The 23,729-nt window shown below is 44.9% G+C and overlaps 1 long non-coding RNA gene across 1 annotated transcript in view; it reads right to left on the bottom strand.

Moving 5' to 3' along the window:
• LOC134603644 (uncharacterized) overlaps positions 1–23,729 on the bottom strand; it is an 87,438-nt gene that overhangs the window by 560 nt on the left and 63,149 nt on the right. The window lies entirely within an intron of this gene.

The following is a 23,729-nucleotide window of genomic DNA, read 5'->3' as shown; positions in this document are numbered from 1 at the left end:
GTCACTCGTGGCTAATTAGTCGTCAGTGTAGTTATCCCATGGTTCCCATACCTTTGTGAATGCTTTCATAGTGCCTCTCATTTGGGCCGTTAATTTGTCCATGAGATGACACTCTTTGATCTTGTTGAGCACTGTGGACAATGGGGGGGGGGGGGGAATAGGCTGCAACCATGTCTGGGCTAGTGCCTTTCTAGCAGCTAGAGCAATCTTGTTGAGCAATTGTTGTTCTGGTCTGGGCAAATCATCAAGGGGTCTGGCTAGGAGGAAGGTCCAAAGATTTAGGTCTATTGGTCTATTTAGAATCTGCGATATAAGCTTCTGGATGCTTTCCCAGAAAATTTTGATTGTGGGACAGTACCACCACATGTGTGCGTAAGTCCCTTTTTCTCCGCAGTTATGCCAACAGAGATCTGTGGGTGTTTTCTTCATGTGATAGAGTTGGACCGGGGTAATATACCATCTGAGCATCGTCTTATATGCCTGTTCTTGCATCGTTACACAGATGGAGGTTTTGGAATTGGCTTCCCAAATATCCTGCCAGTCTATGCCCTCCAGGGTTTCCCCCAAGTCTGTTTCCCATTTCTCTGTGTAATGTAGGGTCCCCCATTCCCGAGTGGTGGAACAGAGGTGGGAGTACAATTGGGTGATTAGGCCTCTCTGATATTGTTCTGTGAGGCAGATGCGCTCAAAGAAGGTTGGATTGGTTTTGGCGGCTGTTTTTACCGTCGCTTGGGTCGCGTAATGTTTGAGTTGTAGGTATCTAAAGAAGTCGGCTGGCTTCAAAGTTGCTTTGGCTTGTAGCTCCGGAAATGTGACTATTGTGTCTCCTTTGTAAAGTTGGTATACCCTCTAGAGTCCGGCATGCTCTAGGCCTTTAAAGTCCCAGGGTCTCATGCCTGGCGTGAATGCCTTATTACGATATATTGGGGTGAGAGGGGAGGACGTGGTGGTGAGTTCGTGTTTGATGGCGTAGGTGTCCCATATGTGGATTGAGTTAGTAATAGCTGGGCACGCCGTTCTCGGGAGCGCTCTGTGCTCCTTCGGTGTCCAGATATAGAATTGTGGGAGATCGGATCTCATTAGTGCAGATTCCAGGTCTACCCACCTTCTAGTCTCTGGGGGGGGGGGGGTGCCATAGGGCTATTTGTGCCATCTGTGCGGCTATGTAATAAAAGTGTAGGTGGGGCAACCCCAGACCTCCTCTCAATCTAGGGCGATACAGTATGTTACGGGCTACTCTGTGCCTCTTATCTTGCCATATAAATCTGTCTATTGCTCGTTGTATGAGGATGAGGTTATGTTTTGTGATGGGGATGGGTAGAGCTTGAAAAAGAAATAAAATTCGGAGGACATTCATCTTGATTGAATGTATTCTCCCTATCCAGGATATGGGTTTATCCGCCCAGGTCTCCATGTCCGAGATGAGTTTTTCTATCATGGGTGTGTAGTTCAGTCTATGGAGTGCGGTGGTGTCTGCCGGTAATTTGATCCCCAGATATGTAAGGTACGTTGGTGTAGCCTTTATGTGGTGGTCTGAGGTGATTTTGTTTATGTCCGTCTGTGTGAGGTTTATTGGGAGTGCGCTAGATTTTTCTACATTTACTTTGTATCCCGAAATCGTCCCGTACTCATCCAGGAGTGGGAGTAGGGCCTGAAGCGTGGGAGTGGGTTCGGTTATGGTCAGCAGGATATCATCTGCGTATCCTGAAACCAGGAATTCCTGGTCGTCTACTTTGACCCCTTTGATTTGTGGGTGTTCTCGAATGGCTTGGAGAAGTGGTTCGAGTGTCAGCACAAAGAGAAGAGGGGATAGGGGGCATCCCTGTCGGGTGCCATTGGTAATTGTAAAGGATGGGCAGGTCGTCCCAGTAATCTTTATTTGCGCTGAAACGGAGGTGTATAATGCACGGATGGCTGTTATGTATGTGTGGGGCATGTTTAGGTGTTTCAAAAGGGTGAACATGTAGGGCCATTTTACACGATCGAAAGCTTTCTCTGCGTCGAGTGAAAGCGCTAAGGATGGTGTTTTTGTGGTTGCTAGCATCCCAATCAAGTCGATGTTGCGTCTCGTGTTTTCGAACAACTGGCGTCCAGGTATGAATCCTACTCGGTCAGTATGGACTAGGCTTGTCAAGTATGGGTTTAGTCTACCTTGCTAAGATCTTGGCGAAAAGTTTGCTATCATGATTTATGAGTGAGATAGGTCGGTATGCTTCTGGCTGTGTGTGGTCTTTGCCTGGTTTCGGTAGTAGGATAATGTTTGCCCGAGTCATGTCCCCATCTGGTGGGGTTCCCGTCATTAGGTCCCTGAATAAGGATTCTAAATGTGGGACGAGGGTTTCTCTGAAAGTTTTATAATAGCTGCCCTCGAAACCGTCAGGGCCGGGGGCTTTATTACTTTTAAGAGAGGAGATGGCTGAGTCGATTTCATCTTTAGTAATCGGTGCTGCTAGTTCCATTATGGCTGTATTATGTAGTTTTGGCAAATTTAGGTGGGTGAGAGAGTCGGTTATTTTCTGGTTCTCCACTGTGTTTGTTGTGTCGTCTTGTGGGGAGTGGTTGTATAGCGCTGTGTAAAAGGTTGTGAAAGTTCGGGCTATGTCGGCCGGGGAAGTTTTCAAGGTGCCGTCAGGGGCTCTTATCTTGGTGATATGTGGGTGTTGCGTTCTGGGACTCAGTGTGCGGGCTAGAAGAGTGTCCATTTTATTGGACTTGTCATAATATGTTCTTCTTGTCCAAGTGAGAGCTCTGGCTGTGTCATCTATGAGCAGTTGCCTAATCATGAAGCAAGTGTTTTGGAGAAGTTGTAGTGTTAGGGGAGTCGGGTCAGTTTTGTGGCGTTGCTCCGCTGTGCGGAGGGTGTCTAGCAGTTGAGTGAGTTTCTGAGTTTTTTGGTTTTTTTTGTGGGTAGCTATTTTGATTAGGGAGCCCCGGATCACTGCTTTGTGGGCCGCCCACACCGTGGTCATTGGGATTTCTGGGGTTAGGTTTTCCGTAAAGTATGTGGTTAGTTGTTTCTGTATGTCCTCTACTACTAGGGGGTCCTTGAGGAGGGATGTGTTCAGTCTCCACGTCCAAGGGGTGGGGCATTGGAGGCCGGTAAGGTAGATTGCGATGTCTGCATGGTCTGACCATGCGATGGTACCAATGTCTGTTTTTTGTGTTTTTGTGTAGCCTGTATGGTTGGTCAAGAACATGTCTATACGCGAGTATGTGTCGTGGGGCGGCGAGTAATAGGTAAAGTCTTTATCAGAGGGGTGTTGCGCCCTCCAAGCATCTATGAGGCCTGTTTTACGAATAAAATGGTGTAATTGTTTGTCTTGAGCGCCCATGCCGTGGGACCTAAGCAGTCCTGGGCGTGAGCTTCTGTCAATGGCTGGAGTGGGTGTTGCGTTTAAGTCTCCACCCAGGAGGATTATCCCGGTGGGGAGGGCGAGGACCATGTCTGATATCTGGTTCCAAAATTGGGGTGTGTGCGTGTTGGGGGCGTATATGTTGATTAAGTGGATGGGTTGCGAGTGGATCCGTCCGGTCGCTAAGACGTACCTGCCGTCTGGGTCTGGAGTCACCTGAGTTATGTGTATTGGGCATCGTTTGTGCGTGAGAATCGCTACTCCGTTATGTTTACGAAAGGTACGTGCCTCGCCGGCCATGCGGTATGTGGAGTCGCGGAGGGAGACCTGGGCGGATCGAGGCAGGTGTGTCTCCTGAAGGAATACTATGTCTGGATTTAACCTGCGAAGTTCCCTATAAAGTGTTCTTCGCTTGCGAGGGGCGTTAAGGCCTTTAACATTAAGCGAGGATATTTTAAGAGCCATAATCTTGAGGTTTTGGTGGGTGCTTTTGGACTGCCAGAGTCGGTGGTCGGTCTGATAGTGGACAGATGCTCGGGGGAAGGAGGGAGGGAGGGGGAGGAGGACGAGGACGAGGACCAGCCCGTGGCGGCTGCATAAAATGTTACAAGACAATACATTTCAAAACATAGCATGACAAATCAGGAACATGTCAACCCAGCAGTCTCAACCCTTTTCATTATTAGCAGGATTAGTAATAGTAAATCAGGACATTTCACAAAGCCTAAATCATTAATGTATGTTATAAAACAAAGCAGACAATATTCCTATGTTAAGTCAAGTAGTAAAACAATAGTTTTTCCTGATCTACAGCTGACTGAACTGAAGAGTTGCAATCAACATACAGCATATTACCCTCCTTACGTAGACTCTGGGTCCCGAGATTCGTGTGCTCTGCAACCTGCCCTAGCCCCCCGCCCCCCCCCCCCCCCGTCGCACCCACCGTGGCTGGGTCCATCACAGAAAAGGGCATCGGGTGTCTCAGATTCATTCCGATCAGTGGGTAGGCCGTCTCTCCCGGCGTATAGTAGCCTGCTGATCTGCTTCTGGTGGATAGGGAAGGGTGGGAAGGGCGCTGTGCCTTTGTTGAGAGGGGTCCGGTGTGCTCGCTCCTGGGAGGTTGGTTATGCCTTATTGATGCCTGTCTGCCGCCTTTTTACTCCCTGGTGGCGTACCAGTCGCGTGGTAAGGGTTGTAAGGCTGGGAGAGTGGTGTTCGGCACCGAGAAGCCCTCTGGCAATGAGACGCCCAGTGCTCGGAAGAAGGGCGCTGGGTCTGTGCCTGGCATGAGGATGTGAGGTCTGCCTTGCTTAAAGACCATTAATTTAAACGGGTGCCCCCATGCGTACCTGATTGTGTTGGCCCTGAGCAGCTCTGTAATCGGCCTCCACTCTCTTCTGCGTTGGAGGGTAATGGGGGCCAAGTCATGAAAAAGGGAGATTTCTTTGCCCTGGTATTGTATGGGGTTGTCCCTGGCCTTCCTTAGCACCGCTTCCTTTGTCTGAAAGTGAAGAAAGCGGACAATTATGTCTCTGGGTCTTGTGTTGTCGTCTCTTCGGGCACGCAAGGCCCTGTGGGCTCTGTCTATGTGCCAGTGCTCATCAGGTATCTCTGGCAAGAGAGGGCGCAGGATTGCGAGGAGCAGGGCCGGAATTGGGCCTTCATCCTGTTGCTCCGGCAGGCCGCGCACGCGGATGTTGTTGCGGCGCGACCTGTTCGCCAGGTCTTCTAGTGCTGTCTCCGAGGCTTCCAGTCGGGCGGTGAGCGTGTTAACATGGGCGGTCATTGTGTTATGAGCCACCGTGGTTGTTTCCACGCGGTGCTCCAGGTCCGCTGTCCGCTCACCCAGCTTGTGGATTTCAGACATCACTGCCTTTGAAGTTCTGTCTATCTCCCGGGCTAAGTAGCTCTTTACCGCCGCCAGTTCAGTCAGTAAGTGGGTCATTTCCGATGTGACCGGGCCGCGAGGCTGGGGTGGGCTCGAATTTGCTGGTGAGACTGGGGCTCGCGGGCTGGATCCGCCGCCATCTTGGGTGTCTTGGCGCGGCGTGCGAGAGGCCGCAAACAGATCGGGTACCGTGGCGGCAGTGTCCGTGTGTTTTTTGGCCGGTTTTCTCGGCAGGCGCTTGTCCATGGCGGGTTAGGAGGAGGGAGGTAAGGTTTCTTTTCGTTTGTATCCGGTTTATAGCTATTGTAAGCTTTTGGTACAAGGGGTTTAGCGAGGAGCTCTAGGCTTGCACGTCCAGCTCGGTTCCCGGTCAAGCCACGCCCCCGCACCTCTTTATTATTAACCATCGTGATGATGAAGCACCAATCTTCCACAGATCACATGTAGCTGCGCTGGGCTGTCTGTGTATTAGTTCCAGACAGAGTTATTAGGCAGGAATTGCGCAGGTAGGGGCCATGACAGCTAAGAATTGTATGTGTTAACATGAGTTAAGGTGTTATTGTCTGTGTTCTGTCAATTTCATGGATACAATTATTGCAGCAGTTACTATGAACCTCTAAACAAGCCCACAAGTGGGAGAATTAAAGATAGATTGTATTTGCTGTGACAGTTTCATTTTTTATCGTTATTAATACAGCTTATATTTGCACTTTCTTAACTAAAGAAAATGGTTGCCTTAAAGGAACTCTCAGCTCATCATAACAACTTTATCTAAATTAAGTTGTTAGGTTGCCAATGCAGCTCCCAGGTCGGGCAAAACGCGCGCGTCAGGGGTTTCTAACACGCTGTCTCTTACCAGAGGATGACAGCAACTCTATCTGTCCTCTTTTTCTATCTAGATTTCATTTAGCATGGGAATACTTAGGTGCCCTTGAAGGCACGGGGGTGAGCTGGTAGTGTGGAGCTTACTTACAATTATTTTTTCGTTCTATTATCTTCATATTATTTTTCTTGTTATCACTACTCAGATTGCTATATTCTCCGGTGTAGGCTACAGGTCTTATCAGTCGAGTATAGCATGTACCTGCTATTTTTTAATCAAGCTCTTTCTATAAGAATCTCAGTACGTTACTAGACTGCCTATTATTAGCAATGTTAACAACTACGGCACACACCATCATATGCTGTAACCATAACTCCAGCAGCCTCTACAGTATTTGGCTTAGTTACCGCTAACAGTATCCCTTATTCATACGTTTGCATTTTTCATCAAAACATATGCGAGGTCGGCCAATACCTGTGATTCAACTACTATATGCCAGGACTTACAGTCCACATAGCGCTTACTGTTGGCAGTGCATTTCGGTGGCATCAATCTTTTTACCTCTGTAACCTCTAACAGTATCCAGCATTCATACGCTTGTAGTTCATACTGTGATATATGCAGGACTGTACTAGCATTACCACCGATAGGTATCACCTCTGTTACCTTTAAAAATGTAACAACTATATGTTAAGACCTGCAGCCTTCACACCGATAGCCGTTGACAGTGTTTTCTAGTGTTCCTGTCTAGATTTTTATTTCATTATTCCCACATCCTCTTATAGCTATAAGTATTCACACGCTTGTAGCTCACACTGTCATATTAGCAGGATCGGCTCAACTTGCCACAACTATATGCTTACACCTATAGTTTCTATATCGCTATTCTAGCTCCAAGTAGAGGAATTTTTTGCGACCCCTGAAAGTATCTAGCAATCATATGCTTGCACTACACACCACCCCAACTTAGCTTGCGAATTCAGACAGTTCTCCTGTACTCTATCTACTCCCCCCACTACTACTATGGCTTTCATTAGCTAATGTTTTCCCGTTAGCACAGACGTGTGCTGTTGCTTATTACTCTTATATTCTTTAGGACATTAGAGTTAACCTAGCAGGTTACTACATTGCTCCAAGGCATTTATCTATGATATACTCATCGAATTACATTGAGACTCATTGATACATGTATCTATATAATTTTATTATATTGAGACTTATCGATACATGTATCTTAGGTAAATTAATACTGAGTCTCATCGATATATGTATCTTAGTATCATTTTGTATTTAAGCAGAGGGGGAGGGAGGAGGAAATGTTTAGCTAGTCCTGATCTAGTGCAGCCTAACAGATTTGCCCGTTTGAGTGAAGATGTTGGGAGCATCAGCTGAGGAGTAGCTGTACTGCAGGAAGCTGTTCCTTCTAACAGCCGTGGGAACAGCCCCTCTAGTACGGGTGGGGTTGAGAGGGTAAGGAAGGCTAGACAGGTTGTGGTGGTAGGGGACTCTATTATTAAGAGAGTAGATAAGGTAATCTGCCACTCTGATCGACTCAACAGGACAGTTTTCCGTCTCCCGGGTGCTCGGGTCCGGCATGTTCCGACAGAGTGGAGGGATTATTGGGAGGGGCTGGGGATGACCCAGCTGTCATGGTCCATATTGGTACCAATGACAAAGTCAGAGGAAAATGGAAGGTCCTAAAGAGTGAGTTCAGGGATCTAGGAAGTAAGCTAAAGAAAAGGACCTCCAAGGTGGTATTTTCAGAAATATTACCTGTGCCGCGCGCTACAGCAGAAAGGCAGCGGGAGATTAGAGAGGTCAATGCGTGGCTGAAGTCTTGGTGCAGGAAGGAGGGTTTGGGGTTTTTAGAGCACTGGGACGATTTTGCGTTTGGGTACAACCTGTATGGCCCTGATGGATTGCACCTAAACGGAAGAGGGTCTGCTGTGCTGGGGGATAGGATGGCTAGAAGGTTGGAGGAGATTTTAAACTAGTAGTAGGGGGGGAGGGTCAGAGCAATCTAGAAAATGGAGATAGGATAGAAATGAGATGGGCCTTAGCTCAGAACAATGGGGGTGGAGATGGGGGGAGGAAGGAGCTCAGAACAGAGGAGGTATGTAATATTGATTCACAAAAAGTACAAATGACTCATGGTAATATTAAATGTATGCTTACTAATGCAAGGAGCCGATATAACAAAATGTGGTAACTAGAGGCAATAGCATACATTAAACAATACGACATAATAGGCATAACAGAAACATGGTGGGATCAGACACATGACTGGGCAGTTAACTTAAATGGGTACACGTTATTTAGGAAGGATAGGAAAAACAAGAAGGGTGGTGGGGTATGTTTGTATGTAAACCATGAGTTAAAGTCAAATCTTAGGCATGTGGAGTGTGGCGAGGAAAATGTGGAAGCTTTATGGCTAGATATCTGCTTGGGGCAAACAAAGGGAAATACGTTATTGGTTGGGCTATGTTATAAACCACCAAATGTAAATATTAATGAGGAAGAACTGCTGTTAGAGCAAATTGGTAAAGCTGCAAATCGGGGTAACACGTTAATTATTGGAGATTTGCTGGGTTGCGAGTGGATCCGTCCGGTCGCTAAGACGTACCTGCCGTCTGGGTCTGGAGTCACCTGAGTTATGTGTATTGGGCATCGTTTGTGCGTGAGAATCGCTACTCCGTTATGTTTACGAAAGGTACGTGCCTCGCCGGCCATGCGGTATGTGGAGTCGCGGAGGGAGACCTGGGCGGATCGAGGCAGGTGTGTCTCCTGAAGGAATACTATGTCTGGATTTAACCTGCGAAGTTCCCTATAAAGTGTTCTTCGCTTGCGAGGGGCGTTAAGGCCTTTAACATTAAGCGAGGATATTTTAAGAGCCATAATCTTGAGGTTTTGGTGGGTGCTTTTGGACTGCCAGAGTCGGTGGTCGGTCTGATAGTGGACAGATGCTCGGGGGAAGGAGGGAGGGAGGGGGAGGAGGACGAGGACGAGGACCAGCCCGTGGCGGCTGCATAAAATGTTACAAGACAATACATTTCAAAACATAGCATGACAAATCAGGAACATGTCAACCTAGCAGTCTCAACCCTTTTCATTATTAGCAGGATTAGTAATAGTAAATCAGGACATTTCACAAAGCCTAAATCATTAATGTATGTTATAAAACAAAGCAGACAATATTCCTATGTTAAGTCAAGTAGTAAAACAATAGTTTTTCCTGATCTACAGCTGACTGAACTGAAGAGTTGCAATCAACATACAGCATATTACCCTCCTTACGTAGACTCTGGGTCCCGAGATTCGTGTGCTCTGCAACCTGCCCTAGCCCCCCGCCCCCCCCCCCCCCCGCCCACCCACCGTGGCTGGGTCCATCACAGAAAAGGGCATCGGGTGTCTCAGATTCATTCCGATCAGTGGGTAGGCCGTCTCTCCCGGCGTATAGTAGCCTGCTGATCTGCTTCTGGTGGATAGGGAAGGGTGGGAAGGGCGCTGTGCCTTTGTTGAGAGGGGTCCGGTGTGCTCGCTCCTGGGAGGTTGGTTATGCCTTATTGATGCCTGTCTGCCGCCTTTTTACTCCCTGGTGGCGTACCAGTCGCGTGGTAAGGGTTGTAAGGCTGGGAGAGTGGTGTTCGGCACCGAGAAGCCCTCTGGCAATGAGACGCCCAGTGCTCGGAAGAAGGGCGCTGGGTCTGTGCCTGGCATGAGGATGTGAGGTCTGCCTTGCTTAAAGACCATTAATTTAAACGGGTGCCCCCATGCGTACCTGATTGTGTTGGCCCTGAGCAGCTCTGTAATCGGCCTCCACTCTCTTCTGCGTTGGAGGGTAATGGGGGCCAAGTCCTGAAAAAGGGAGATTTCTTTGCCCTGGTATTGTATGGGGTTGTCCCTGGCCTTCCTTAGCACCGCTTCCTTTGTCTGAAAGTGAAGAAAGCGGACAATTATGTCTCTGGGTCTTGTGTTGTCGTCTCTTCGGGCACGCAAGGCCCTGTGGGCTCTGTCTATGTGCCAGTGCTCATCAGGTATCTCTGGCAAGAGAGGGCGCAGGATTGCGAGGAGCAGGGCCGGAATTGGGCCTTCATCCTGTTGCTCCGGCAGGCCGCGCACGCGGATGTTGTTGCGGCGCGACCTGTTCGCCAGGTCTTCTAGTGCTGTCTCCGAGGCTTCCAGTCGGGCGGTGAGCGTGTTAACATGGGCGGTCATTGTGTTATGAGCCACCGTGGTTGTTTCCACGCGGTGCTCCAGGTCCGCTGTCCGCTCACCCAGCTTGTGGATTTCAGACATCACTGCCTTTGAAGTTCTGTCTATCTCCCGGGCTAAGTAGCTCTTTACCGCCGCCAGTTCAGTCAGTAAGTGGGTCATTTCCGATGTGACCGGGCCGCGAGGCTGGGGTGGGCTCGAATTTGCTGGTGAGACTGGGGCTCGCGGGCTGGATCCGCCGCCATCTTGGGTGTCTTGGCGCGGCGTGCGAGAGGCCGCAAACAGATCGGGTACCGTGGCGGCAGTGTCCGTGTGTTTTTTGGCCGGTTTTCTCGGCAGGCGCTTGTCCATGGCGGGTTAGGAGGAGGGAGGTAAGGTTTCTTTTCGTTTGTATCCGGTTTATAGCTATTGTAAGCTTTTGGTACAGGGGGTTTAGCGAGGAGCTCTAGGCTTGCACGTCCAGCTCGGTTCCCGGTCAAGCCACGCCCCCGCACCTCTTTATTATTAACCATCGTGATGATGAAGCACCAATCTTCCACAGATCACATGTAGCTGCGCTGGGCTGTCTGTGTATTAGTTCCAGACAGAGTTATTAGGCAGGAATTGCGCAGGTAGGGGCCATGACAGCTAAGAATTGTATGTGTTAACATGAGTTAAGGTGTTATTGTCTGTGTTCTGTCAATTTCATGGATACAATTATTGCAGCAGTTACTATGAACCTCTAAACAAGCCCACAAGTGGGAGAATTAAAGATAGATTGTATTTGCTGTGACAGTTTCATTTTTTATCGTTATTAATACAGCTTATATTTGCACTTTCTTAACTAAAGAAAATGGTTGCCTTAAAGGAACTCTCAGCTCATCATAACAACTTTATCTAAATTAAGTTGTTAGGTTGCCAATGCAGCTCCCAGGTCGGGCAAAACGCGCGCGTCAGGGGTTTCTAACACGCTGTCTCTTACCAGAGGATGACAGCAACTCTATCTGTCCTCTTTTTCTATCTAGATTTCATTTAGCATGGGAATACTTAGGTGCCCTTGAAGGCACGGGGGTGAGCTGGTAGTGTGGAGCTTACTTACAATTATTTTTTCGTTCTATTATCTTCATATTATTTTTCTTGTTATCACTACTCAGATTGCTATATTCTCCGGTGTAGGCTACAGGTCTTATCAGTCGAGTATAGCATGTACCTGCTATTTTTTAATCAAGCTCTTTCTATAAGAATCTCAGTACGTTACTAGACTGCCTATTATTAGCAATGTTAACAACTACGGCACACACCATCATATGCTGTAACCATAACTCCAGCAGCCTCTACAGTATTTGGCTAAGTTACCGCTAACAGTATCCCTTATTCATACGTTTGCATTTTTCATCAAAACATATGCGAGGTCGGCCAATACCTGTGATTCAACTACTATATGCCAGGACTTACAGTCCACATAGCGCTTACTGTTGGCAGTGCATTTCGGTGGCATCAATCTTTTTACCTCTGTAACCTCTAACAGTATCCAGCATTCATACGCTTGTAGTTCATACTGTGATATATGCAGGACTGTACTAGCATTACCACCGATAGGTATCACCTCTGTTACCTTTAAAAATGTAACAACTATATGTTAAGACCTGCAGCCTTCACACCGATAGCCGTTGACAGTGTTTTCTAGTGTTCCTGTCTAGATTTTTATTTCATTATTCCCACATCCTCTTATAGCTATAAGTATTCACACGCTTGTAGCTCACACTGTCATATTAGCAGGATCGGCTCAACTTGCCACAACTATATGCTTACACCTATAGTTTCTATATCGCTATTCTAGCTCCAAGTAGAGGAATTTTTTGCGACCCCTGAAAGTATCTAGCAATCATATGCTTGCACTACACACCACCCCAACTTAGCTTGCGAATTCAGACAGTTCTCCTGTACTCTATCTACTCCCCCCACTACTACTATGGCTTTCATTAGCTAATGTTTTCCCGTTAGCACAGACGTGTGCTGTTGCTTATTACTCTTATATTCTTTAGGACATTAGAGTTAACCTAGCAGGTTACTACATTGCTCCAAGGCATTTATCTATGATATACTCATCGAATTACATTGAGACTCATTGATACATGTATCTATATAATTTTATTATATTGAGACTTATCAATACATGTATCTTAGGTAAATTAATACTGAGTCTCATCGATATATGTATCTTAGTATCATTTTGTATTTAAGCAGAGGGGGAGGGAGGAGGAAATGTTTAGCTAGTCCTGATCTAGTGCAGCCTAACAGATTTGCCCGTTTGAGTGAAGATGTTGGGAGCATCAGCTGAGGAGTAGCTGTACTGCAGGAAGCTGTTCCTTCTAACAGCCGTGGGAACAGCCCCTCTAGTACGGGTGGGGTTGAGAGGGTAAGGAAGGCTAGACAGGTTGTGGTGGTAGGGGACTCTATTATTAAGAGAGTAGATAAGGTAATCTGCCACTCTGATCGACTCAACAGGACAGTTTTCCGTCTCCCGGGTGCTCGGGTCCGGCATGTTCCGACAGAGTGGAGGGATTATTGGGAGGGGCTGGGGATGACCCAGCTGTCATGGTCCATATTGGTACCAATGACAAAGTCAGAGGAAAATGGAAGGTCCTAAAGAGTGAGTTCAGGGATCTAGGAAGTAAGCTAAAGAAAAGGACCTCCAAGGTGGTATTTTCAGAAATATTACCTGTGCCGCGCGCTACAGCAGAAAGGCAGCGGGAGATTAGAGAGGTCAATGCGTGGCTGAAGTCTTGGTGCAGGAAGGAGGGTTTGGGGTTTTTAGAGCACTGGGACGATTTTGCGTTTGGGTACAACCTGTATGGCCCTGATGGATTGCACCTAAACGGAAGAGGGTCTGCTGTGCTGGGGGATAGGATGGCTAGAAGGTTGGAGGAGATTTTAAACTAGTAGTAGGGGGGGAGGGTCAGAGCAATCTAGAAAATGGAGATAGGATAGAAATGAGATGGGCCTTAGCTCAGAACAATGGGGGTGGAGATGGGGGGAGGAAGGAGCTCAGAACAGAGGAGGTATGTAATATTGATTCACAAAAAGTACAAATGACTCATGGTAATATTAAATGTATGCTTACTAATGCAAGGAGCCGATATAACAAAATGTGGTTACTAGAGGCAATAGCATACATTAAACAATACGACATAATAGGCATAACAGAAACATGGTGGGATCAGACACATGACTGGGCAGTTAACTTAAATGGGTACACGTTATTTAGGAAGGATAGGAAAAACAAGAAGGGTGGTGGGGTATGTTTGTATGTAAACCATGAGTTAAAGTCAAATCTTAGGCATGTGGAGTGTGGCGAGGAAAATGTGGAAGCTTTATGGCTAGATATCTGCTTGGGGCAAACAAAGGGAAATACGTTATTGGTTGGGCTATGTTATAAACCACCAAATGTAAATATTAATGAGGAAGAACTGCTGTTAGAGCAAATTGGTAAAGCTGCAAATCGGGGTAACACGTTAATTATTGGAGATTTAAATTACCCGGACATAAATTGGGACAGAGGGACTAGTACTTCAGCTAGGGGAATACGGTTTTTGAATGTGTTAAATGACACCTTAATGTCACAACTGGTACAAGCACCAACTAGAAAGGACGCTTGTCTGGATCTCGTTATAACAAACAATGTTAATCTTTTAACCAACATTCAAATAGGGGAGCATTTGGGAAATAGTGATCACAATATGGTAACTTTTTAAATAAACTCAAAAAAGCAAAAGCACGTGGGGTATACTAAAACGTATAATTTAAAAGAAGCCAATTTTAATAAGATCAGGGCAGCTCTACAACATATCGACTGGCATAAACTCCTTAGTGATAAAAACACTGAGGAAAAATGGAAACTATTCAAACAAATATTAGAAAGGTACATTTCACAGTATGTACCATTGGGTAATAAATATAAAAGAAACAAATTAAAACCAATGTGGCTTAGTGGAGAAGTAAAACAAGAGATTAAAAATAAGAAAGGGGCTTTTAAAGCATTTAAATCGGACAAATCAGAGACATCCTATATAAGATATAAGGAAGCCAATAATACTTGCAAAAAGGCAATTAAAGTGGCTAAACTAGAAAATGAGAAATTGATAGCCCAAGAATGCAAAACCAACCCCAAACATTTTTTTCAAGTACATTAACTCTAAAAAAACAAAAAATGAAAGTGTAGGTACACTGAAAACAGAGATGGGTCTGTTAGTCAATGAAGACCAGGAAAAGGCAGAAATTTTAAATAACTTTTTCTTCAGTATATATTAATAAGGATCCTATGGTAAGAGTGTAAAGGATCCTGCTATCCGTGTAAAGGATCCTGCTATCCGTGCAGCGCTGATCCTTGTAGCGTCTCCCGAAATCCAAGCTGAAAAGAGTGAAGTAGTGATTATAGCTCCCAATTCCCCAAACATGAGTCGAGACTTCATGAAGGGGTAAAACGAATGTGTTTATTGATGGCCAAACTCAGCCCTTTTATGATGGTCTTCCAGCAAGGACACTCCCACGTGGGACCTTGTGGAAGACTGTAACAAAATATACAGAACCAATCAATGTACTTTACAAATATTACACACACCCACAGGAAGAGTGTAACCCCTCCTCTCTATCCTGGAGATAATTAACTTAAGTGGTTGAAGAGAACCTAATTATCTCCGGGCAGAGAGAAACATATTCTTTTTATTTTATAACAAAACAGTATTAAAATATATAACTTATATTTCACCGAACATAATCCCCATATTCCACATACCCCCAGATAGCTTGGATCTGAGCGCATATTATAGGCGAATAGCGCTCAGATCCCACGAACACAGTTCTCAAAAACGTCGAGCAAAGTCCAAATTCACCAGTTGTTCGTGCAATTCAATCCGAAGAGAGTTCCATAACTGTAGCTACCTGGGGTCGGTAGGTCTTTGGTGAAAGAAAGTCCCGAACGGCAAGGAGATTAATATGTTCGGGAGATATTACCCGTATAGACGAGGACTCCGTACTTATCAGCGGTGGGTGGCGGAATAAATGTCCGAAAATAGTTCCAGAGGATTGTTGCCTTTCCACCGCTGAGCGTTTGACGGTTTTAAAATGGGGACCGCCACGTGTTCGTCAAACGAACGAGGGCCACCATGCTTTTCGTCAATTAACTTGCGGTTAACCGCAAGATCTGGGAGGTAAATGAGGGGCACACGACCTCAGTGGGAGGTCGAGTGCTTCGGTAGTTTTATTCGGTTCTTTAGTATTATACGAATTAAGCATAATACGCATGGTCAAACGAAATGCTGTTTCTGAGGCTTGTTAAACAGGGATTTTGTTACAAAGAGATATGCAAATGATTGCTGCAACAAACTTGCAGATAACTTGTGATTGGATAACTTGAGACAAGGTGCTACAGCTATTAAAGAAAATTAATGTAAATAAAGCTCCGGGGCCTGACTACTTAAGGAGCTAAGTGGGGAAATAAGTGAACCTCTGTATTTAATTTTTCAAGATTCTTTTGTTTCAGGTATTGTACCGGAGGATTGGAGGAAGGCAGATGTTGTTCCTATATTTAAAACGGGTTCAAAATCCTTGCCTGGAAATTATAGACCTGTGAGCTTAACTTCTGTGACTGGGAAAATATTTGAAGGGCTATTAAGGGATAATATTCAGGAATTCATTGCTGTGTTACTGTGTTAACTGTGTTATTAGCAATAATCAGCATGGTTTTATGAAACATAGGTCATGTCAAACTAACCTAATTGCATTCTACGAAGAAGTAAGTAGAAATATAGATCAGGGTGTTGCAGTGGATGTGATCTACTTGGATTTTGCCACGGCATTTAATACGGTTCCTCACAATAGCTTAGTCTTCAAACTAAAAGAAATTGGTCTAAATGAATATTCTTGTTCTTGGGTAGAACATTGGCTTAAGGATAGAGTACAACGAGTTGTCATAAATGGTACATTTTCAAGCTGGGCAAAAGTGGTAAGTGGTATCCCTCAGGGTTCTGTTTTGGGACCGCTTCTATTTAACATATTTATAAATGATCTTGAAATGGGCATTGAAAGCCATGTATCAGTGTTTGCAGATGACACAAAACTTTGTAAAGTAATAAAATGTGAGCAGGATATTGCCTTGCTGCAGAGGGATTTGGATAGATTGGGGGACTGGGCACTAAAATGGCAGATTAAATTTAACGTAGAAAAATGCAAAGTTATGCACTTCGGGGTTAAGAATGCACAATCAATTTACACCCTAAATGGTAGTGAACTAAGGATAACCACACACGAGAAGGATTTGGGAATTGTTATAAACAACAAATTAGGTAGCAATATGCAATGTCAATCTGCCATTGCTAAGGCCAGTAAGGTTTTTTTATGTATAAATAGGGGCATAAATTCTCGAGATGAAAATATAATTTTGCCTCTTTATAAATCGCTGGTAAGACCACACCTTGAATATGCTGTGCAATTCTGCTCTAAAGAAATATTTAATGGCACTAGAAAAAGTGCAGAGACGAGCTACAAAATTGATAAAAGGAATGGAGCATTTTAGGAATGAAGAAAGGTTAAAACATTTAAATCTCTTCAGTTTGGAAAAACGGCGCCTGAGAGGGGATATGATAACATTATACAAATATATTCGGGGCCAGTACAAACCATTATCTGGAAATCTATTCATAAACAGGGCTATACATAGGACACAAGGTCACACATTTAGGCTGGAAGAAAGGAGATTTCATCTAAGGCAAAGAAAAGGTTTTTTTACAGTAAGAGCAATAAGGATATGAGGTGGTTTTGTCAGAGTCATTACAGATGTTTAAACTGCAATTGGATAAATACTTGCAAAAACATAACATACAGGGATATAATTTCTAATTAGTGGGGTAATAGCTGCTTGATCCAGGGAGACATCTGACTGCTATTTTGGGGTCAAGAAGGAATTTTTTCCTAGTTTGTTGCAAAATTGGAAGCGCTTCAGACTGTTTTTGCCTTATTTTGGATCAACAGCAAAAACATATGTGAGGAAGGCTTAACTTGATGGACGCAAGTCTCTTTTCAGCTATGTAAATATGTAACTATGTAATTTACCTTTTTGTTTAGTTTTTTCACTTTGTATTTTGGTTTAGCACTTTTGGGTTATTGCCATTAGCAATTTTTATTATACTATACAGTATCCAATAAATTCTTTTTTGTTTTTTGACCTTTGGTCTTTTTAACTTGTGCTTTAGATTCCTATACATGTTTTGGTTACTATGTAGCACATGTTGCTTCCTCACAATACCTTCTTGGTACACTATTTTCAAGTTTACCGTTCAACACCAAAGATTGCCTCCAGCGCTGATCTTGAGGTGGCATTCCATGTCTGAATCTAAATTACAGGAAGTACGGAGTGCCGCCAGGCAGGGACCTTGCTGATTGGCTGGAGTGGTCAGCAGAGTCTCTAAGCCAATCAGAAGCTCCCCATTCATAAAAAAGGCACATACTGTCACGGCAAGGCTGCATAATTCATTGTTGCACTATGGAATATTGTCATTTATTGTAATGTGTGTAGTGCATAGATGAACTGGGTTCTTGGTAGAGGTGGTATTTTCAATTTCAAAAGGGGTTAGTTTGATTGTATGGGAGGGCAGAAGGTTTACAACCTAAATTCCTCTTTGAAGCTGGGACCCCAACCGAGCAACTCTGTAAGGTGTGAGAAGTCACACATAAGTGGCCTGAAAGTCTGGTTTAAATATAAACTAACTCTCTAATTTGCCATATGTCTAGATTCCCTCTTAGATATATAGTTACATAGTTACATAGTTACATAGCTGAAAAGAGACTTGCGTCCATCAAGTTCAGCCTTCCTCACATATGTTTTTTGCTGTTGATCCAAAAGAAGGCAAAAAAAAAACCCAGTTTGAAGCACTTCCAATTTTGCAACAAGCTAGGAAAAAAATTCCTTCTTGACCCCAAAATGGCAGTCAGATTTATCCTTGGACCAAGCAGTTATTACCCTACATTGAAAGATTATATCCTTGAATATTCTGTTTTTGCAAGTATGCATGTAGTAGCTGTTTGAACATCTGTATGGACTCTGATAAAACCACTTCTTCAGGCAGAGAATTCCACATCCTGATTGTTCTTACAGTAAAAAAACCTTTCCTTTGCCTTAGACGAAATCTTCTTTCTTCTAGTCTAAACGCATGACCTCATGTCCTATGTAAAGTCCGGTTTGTGAATAGATTTCCACCCAATGGTTTGTATTGGCCTCGAATATATTTGTATAATGTTATCATATCCCCTCTGAGGCAATGTTTTTCTAAACTAAATAGGTTTAAATTTGTTAACCTTTCTTCATAGCTGATATGTTCCATTCCTTTTATTAATTTTGTAGCCCGCCTCTGCACTTTTTCTAGTGCCATAATATCCTTCTTTAGAACAGGTGCCCAAAATTGCACAGCATATTCAATGTGTGGTCTTACCAGTGATTTATAAAGAGGCAAAATGATATTCTCGTCCCGAGAATGAATGCCCTTTTTCATGCATGACAATACCCTACTGGCCTTGGCCACTGCTGATTGACATTGCACATTGTTGCATAGTTTGTTGTCTATAACAATTCCCAAGTCCTTTTCGTGTGTTGTTATCCCTAATTCGCTTCCATTAAGGGTATACGTTGCTTGTGTATTCTTTACGCCGAAGTGCATAACTTTGCATTTTTCAACATTAAATTTCATCTGCCATTTGAGTGCCCAGTCCTCCAGTCTATCTAAATCCCTCTGCAGCAAAGTAATATCTTGCTCACATTGTATTATTTTACAAAGTTTTGTGTCATCTGCAAACACTGAAACATGACTTTCAATGCTGTCTTCAAGATCATTTATAAAACATTTATAACGACAGCTCTTTGTACTCTGTTTTTAAGCCAATGTTCTACCCAAGAACAAGCATTTTCATCTAGACCGATTTTCTTGAGTTTGAACACTAATCTTCTGTGTGGAACTGTATCAAATGCCTTGGCAAAGTCCAAATAGATCACATCCACTGCAACACCCTGATCTATACTTCTACTTACTTCTTCGTAGAATGCAATCAAGTTAGTTTGACACGACCTGTGCTTCATAAAACCGTGCTGATTTTTGCTGATAACCATGTTCTTCTCAAGGAATTCTTGAATATAATCCCTTAATAACCTTTCAAATATTTTACCAGCCACAGAAGTTAAGCTCACAGGTCTATAATTTCCAGGCAAGGATTTTGAACCCTTTTTGAATATAGGAACCACATCTGCCTTCCTCCAATCCTCCGGAACACTTCCTGAAATAAAAGAATCTTGAAAGATTAAAAACAGAGGTTCACTTATTTCTACACTTAGTTCCTTAAGTACACGTGGATGGATACCGTCAGGCCCTGGAGCTTTGTTTATATTAACTTTCTTTAGTTGCTGCAGCACCTTGTCTTGAGTTAACCAATTACAATTATTCTGCAAGTTTTTAGTAGCAATCATTTGCACATCTATTGCCATGGGTTCTTCCTTAACATATACAGAGGAGAAATAGTTATTTAAAATTCCTGCCTTTTCCTGGTCTTCATTGACTAACACCCCCGTTTCAGTTTTTAGTGTAGCTACACTTTCATTTTTGGTTTTTTTTAGAATTTATGTACTTAAAAAATGCTTTAGGGTTGGTTTTGCTCTCTTTAGCTATCATTTTTTCATTTTGAAGTTTAGCAAGTCTAATTGCCTTTTTGCATGCATTATTTGCTTCCTTATATCTTTTATAAGATGCATCTGATTTGTCCGATTTAAATGCTTTAAATGCCCTTTTCTTATTTTTAATCTCTTGTTTTACTTTTCTACTAAGCCACATTGGTTTTAATTTGTTTCTTTTATATTTATTTCCCAATGGTACATACTGAGAAATGTGACTTTCTAATATTTGTTGGAAGATGATCCATTTATCCTCAGTGTTCTTTTCACTAAAGAGTTTATGCCAGTCAATATATTGTAAAGCTTTCCTTAACTTATTGAAATTGGCCTTTTTAAAATTATATGTTTTAGTATACCCCATGTGCTTTTGTTTTTTTGAGTTTATTTCAAAGGACACTATATTGTGATCACTATTTCCCAAGTGCTCACCTACTTGAATGTTGGTCAAAAGATCAATGTTGTTTGTTAAAACCAGGTCCAGACAAGCGTCCATTCTAGTTGGTGCTTGTACTAGTTGTGACATGAAGGTGTCATTTAACAAGTTTAAAAACCTAATTCCCTTTGCTGAGCTACTAGTCCCTCTGTCCCAATTTATGTCCGGGTAATTAAAATCTCCAATAATTAAAGTGTTACCCAGATTTGCAGCTTTCTCAATTTGCTCAAACAGCTGTTGTTCCTCGTCAATATTAACATTAGGTGGTTTATAACATATCCCAACCAATAGTTGGTTTCCCTTATTTTTCCCCAAGCAGATATTTACCCATAATGCTTCCACATTTTCCTCATCGCATTCCATTTGCTTAAGATTTGGCTTTAAATCATGGTTGACATACAAACATACCCCACCACCCTTATTGTTTTTCCTATCCTTCCTACATAATGTGTACCCATTTAAGTTAACTGCCCAGTCATGTGTCTGATCCCACCATGTTTCAGTTATGCCTATTATATCATATTGTTTAGTGTATACTATTACCTCTAGTTCCCCCATTTTGTTATTTAGGCTCCTTGCATTAGTAAGCATACATTTAATATCATGCATCACTTGTATATTTTGTGAATTATCAACATTACATAGCTTCTCTGTTCTGAGATATGGGGTCCTTTGATATGTTAATAGCCATTAGCCTTGTGTTCCAGTATCATATCCAAAAGAAACATTAATTCTTACCCACTAATTAATAATTAAGCCTTGTGGTGAAATTAACATCGCCATTTGTACTTGAAGAGGCCTGCTTGCCAGCCTCTTGCCCCAGGATTATGGGCCCTGCAAAAACACTAAGTTTTCCATGGAAAAAACAAACCACTGAACCGATCTGGGTGATTTTTGGATATGTTAATCACCCAGATCAGGGCTATCCGCGGATGTGACTCTTGTGGGGTTTCTATGGATCTTGGGGGTACTTTTGGGGTGTTTGTAAATTGTGTATTTTTCTGTACCTGAAGAGGAGGACTATGTTGAATGTATTGCTTATCTGTGCCTCTCCCCCTCCCCCTTTTTCCTGTCCTATTGTTTCCCCAACAGGGCATTGTCCCAGAGACACTGCCAGACCAGTTTAAACTAGCTGCTCTGTCCCCTCCTCAATCTCCCATCATCCCTTGCTATTGTCTGACCCCACCCTTCCTTGTACTATAGTAATCTATGTAACCTATTGTATGTAAATGAGGCTGTTGGGGGTTTAAATGTTTGTATAAATTGTAAGTGCTGGCTTGCATTAAACAGAACTACTTGACCCTTTCTTGAAGCCTTGGCTTATGCTTGGGGGATGGGATAACTACACTCTTAGGGATTGCTATATCACAATACTCCCCTGAGTAAAGGCTCCTGTAAGAGCTTGTTCCTGGTTCCTGCTCTCTGGATTTAGGAAAGGTTCACCCACTGAAAGCTGGATCCCTACCCTTGGATCCAGGGTGGATGAGAGACGGCGAGACCCCGGCGCAGCTGCATCGGTGGAAGTGGGGTCTGCAGTGCGGATGGTGTCGGTTCGAGTGCTTGGAGTCCTCGGCAAGCACTAGGAGCATCGATTGGCGGAGGTACTCGGTCGGAGTGCCAGCGGTCCGTCACATTTGGTGGCAGCGGCGGGATGGCGTCCTAGTGCGAGGACCAGCAGCTCAAAGACACCGGTAACGTGTGGAGTTACGGATTTATATTTAAGGGCAACGCTAGCACTTGTGCAGTGCCCCTGTCTATAGAGGAACTTGAGAGAATGGAGTGAGCTAGCGACCGGGCAGCGCCCCCATGTGAAGAGGAGTTTCTCTGGAGATTGCAGCAACACTTGGCCCAACAGGATGGGCCTGTATCAGAAGAGGGCATACTGGACTGGAGAGATGCCACTCGAAAGGAGCTGTGGTATGAGGCCTTAGAGGAGGTACAGCGGCGGCGGAGAGAGAGCCTTCCCAGTGAAGAACAATGGTTCCAGGTACTCGTGGCCCTGCGGAGACCTTTCCTAGGAGAGCAACCCTTGGATGAATGGGTGGTGGAACTCTGGGATTTAATTTGGAAGTAGTTGTGGCTGGATGCAGCTTACCGAGCATTAAAGTGGTACGCCACCCAGCGCAACCCCTGGATGACTAACCACTATCTGCCAGAGGGAGAGGATTATAATGGCCCGGGCTTACTGTGGGAGGCCTGTGGGGCATCCCATTCTTGGATGCCCCACAGAATTTCGGTTCTGGGGCATCCACAACATCAGGGAAACCCTGCTGGATCTTCCCCAAGCGGACGACCTGGGGCCAGACCTGATTCATCTAGTCACAATGGAGTAGGAGCTGGAGCAGAGCTACCAACATCTGTTCAGCTTAGCACAGCAAGCAAGTATACTACCAGGAGTAGGGACAGCCGGTCCTGCTCCCCAGCGGCAGTATGCTTTGAAGGGAGAGGAGTCAACCAGTCTCTCTCCCCAGCGGCAGCCTGAATTCCAGGAGGAGGTGATGGTCGGTCCCTCCACCTTACAGCAACCAGCGACCTGGGGAGGGGGACGCAAACGGCCTCCCTCTCCCCCACCAGCCACAGGTACCTGAGGTAGTGGACCTCATACACTGGTCCTGGGAGGTGGAGATGGGACCGAGGTCTCTCTACCGGCCCTACAGGGATGCTGGGCACCCAGCCCAGATCCCCAGCGGCAGTGCATCTCACCGGGAGAGGAGACACCAGGTCTCCCTCCCCAGCGGCGGCCTGAGTTCCAGGAGGAGGTGATGGTTGATCCCTCCACCGTACAGCAACCAGTGTCCTGGGAAGTAGGGGCAACCGGCCTCCCTCTCCCACCGCAGCCGGAGATACCGGGAGAGGGGGAGAACAACCCTAATCACACTGGCGCAGATGGGACCGCGGTCTCTGTGCCAGTCCTACGGAGATGCTGGACGGGCGGTCCAGATCCCCAACCTTCCCCGCAGGGATGCCAGGAGGAGGAGGTAAGCAAGCCTCCCCCTCCCCAGCTACATCCCGACAGGGTCCTGGGGGCAGTGGATGAGCCTGTGATACCTACTGACCCCCTCCCAGCAGAAGAGCTGGCACCTGAGCAGAGCACCGCTGGCCTCTGCCCTACCCTTGTACCTTGCCCACAGGCTATCCCAGTGGAAGAGCTGGCACCTGGGCAGAGTACTGCTGGCCTCTGCCCTACCCTTGTTCAGATCCTGACACCCTGCAGGCTATCCCAGTGGAAGAGCTGGCATCAGGGCAGAGCGCCACTGGCCTCTGCCCCCCTAAGCTGTTTGCTTAGCTGCACCAGGGAGACCGAGGATGCTGAACTTTCCTGCTACAAC

Source organism: Pelobates fuscus, chromosome 3 (assembly GCF_036172605.1).
Source record: "Pelobates fuscus isolate aPelFus1 chromosome 3, aPelFus1.pri, whole genome shotgun sequence".
Lineage (NCBI taxonomy): Eukaryota > Metazoa > Chordata > Amphibia > Anura > Pelobatidae > Pelobates > Pelobates fuscus.
The sequence above is the reverse complement of the archived record's forward strand: the minus strand, read 5'-3'. Positions and strand labels throughout refer to the sequence as shown.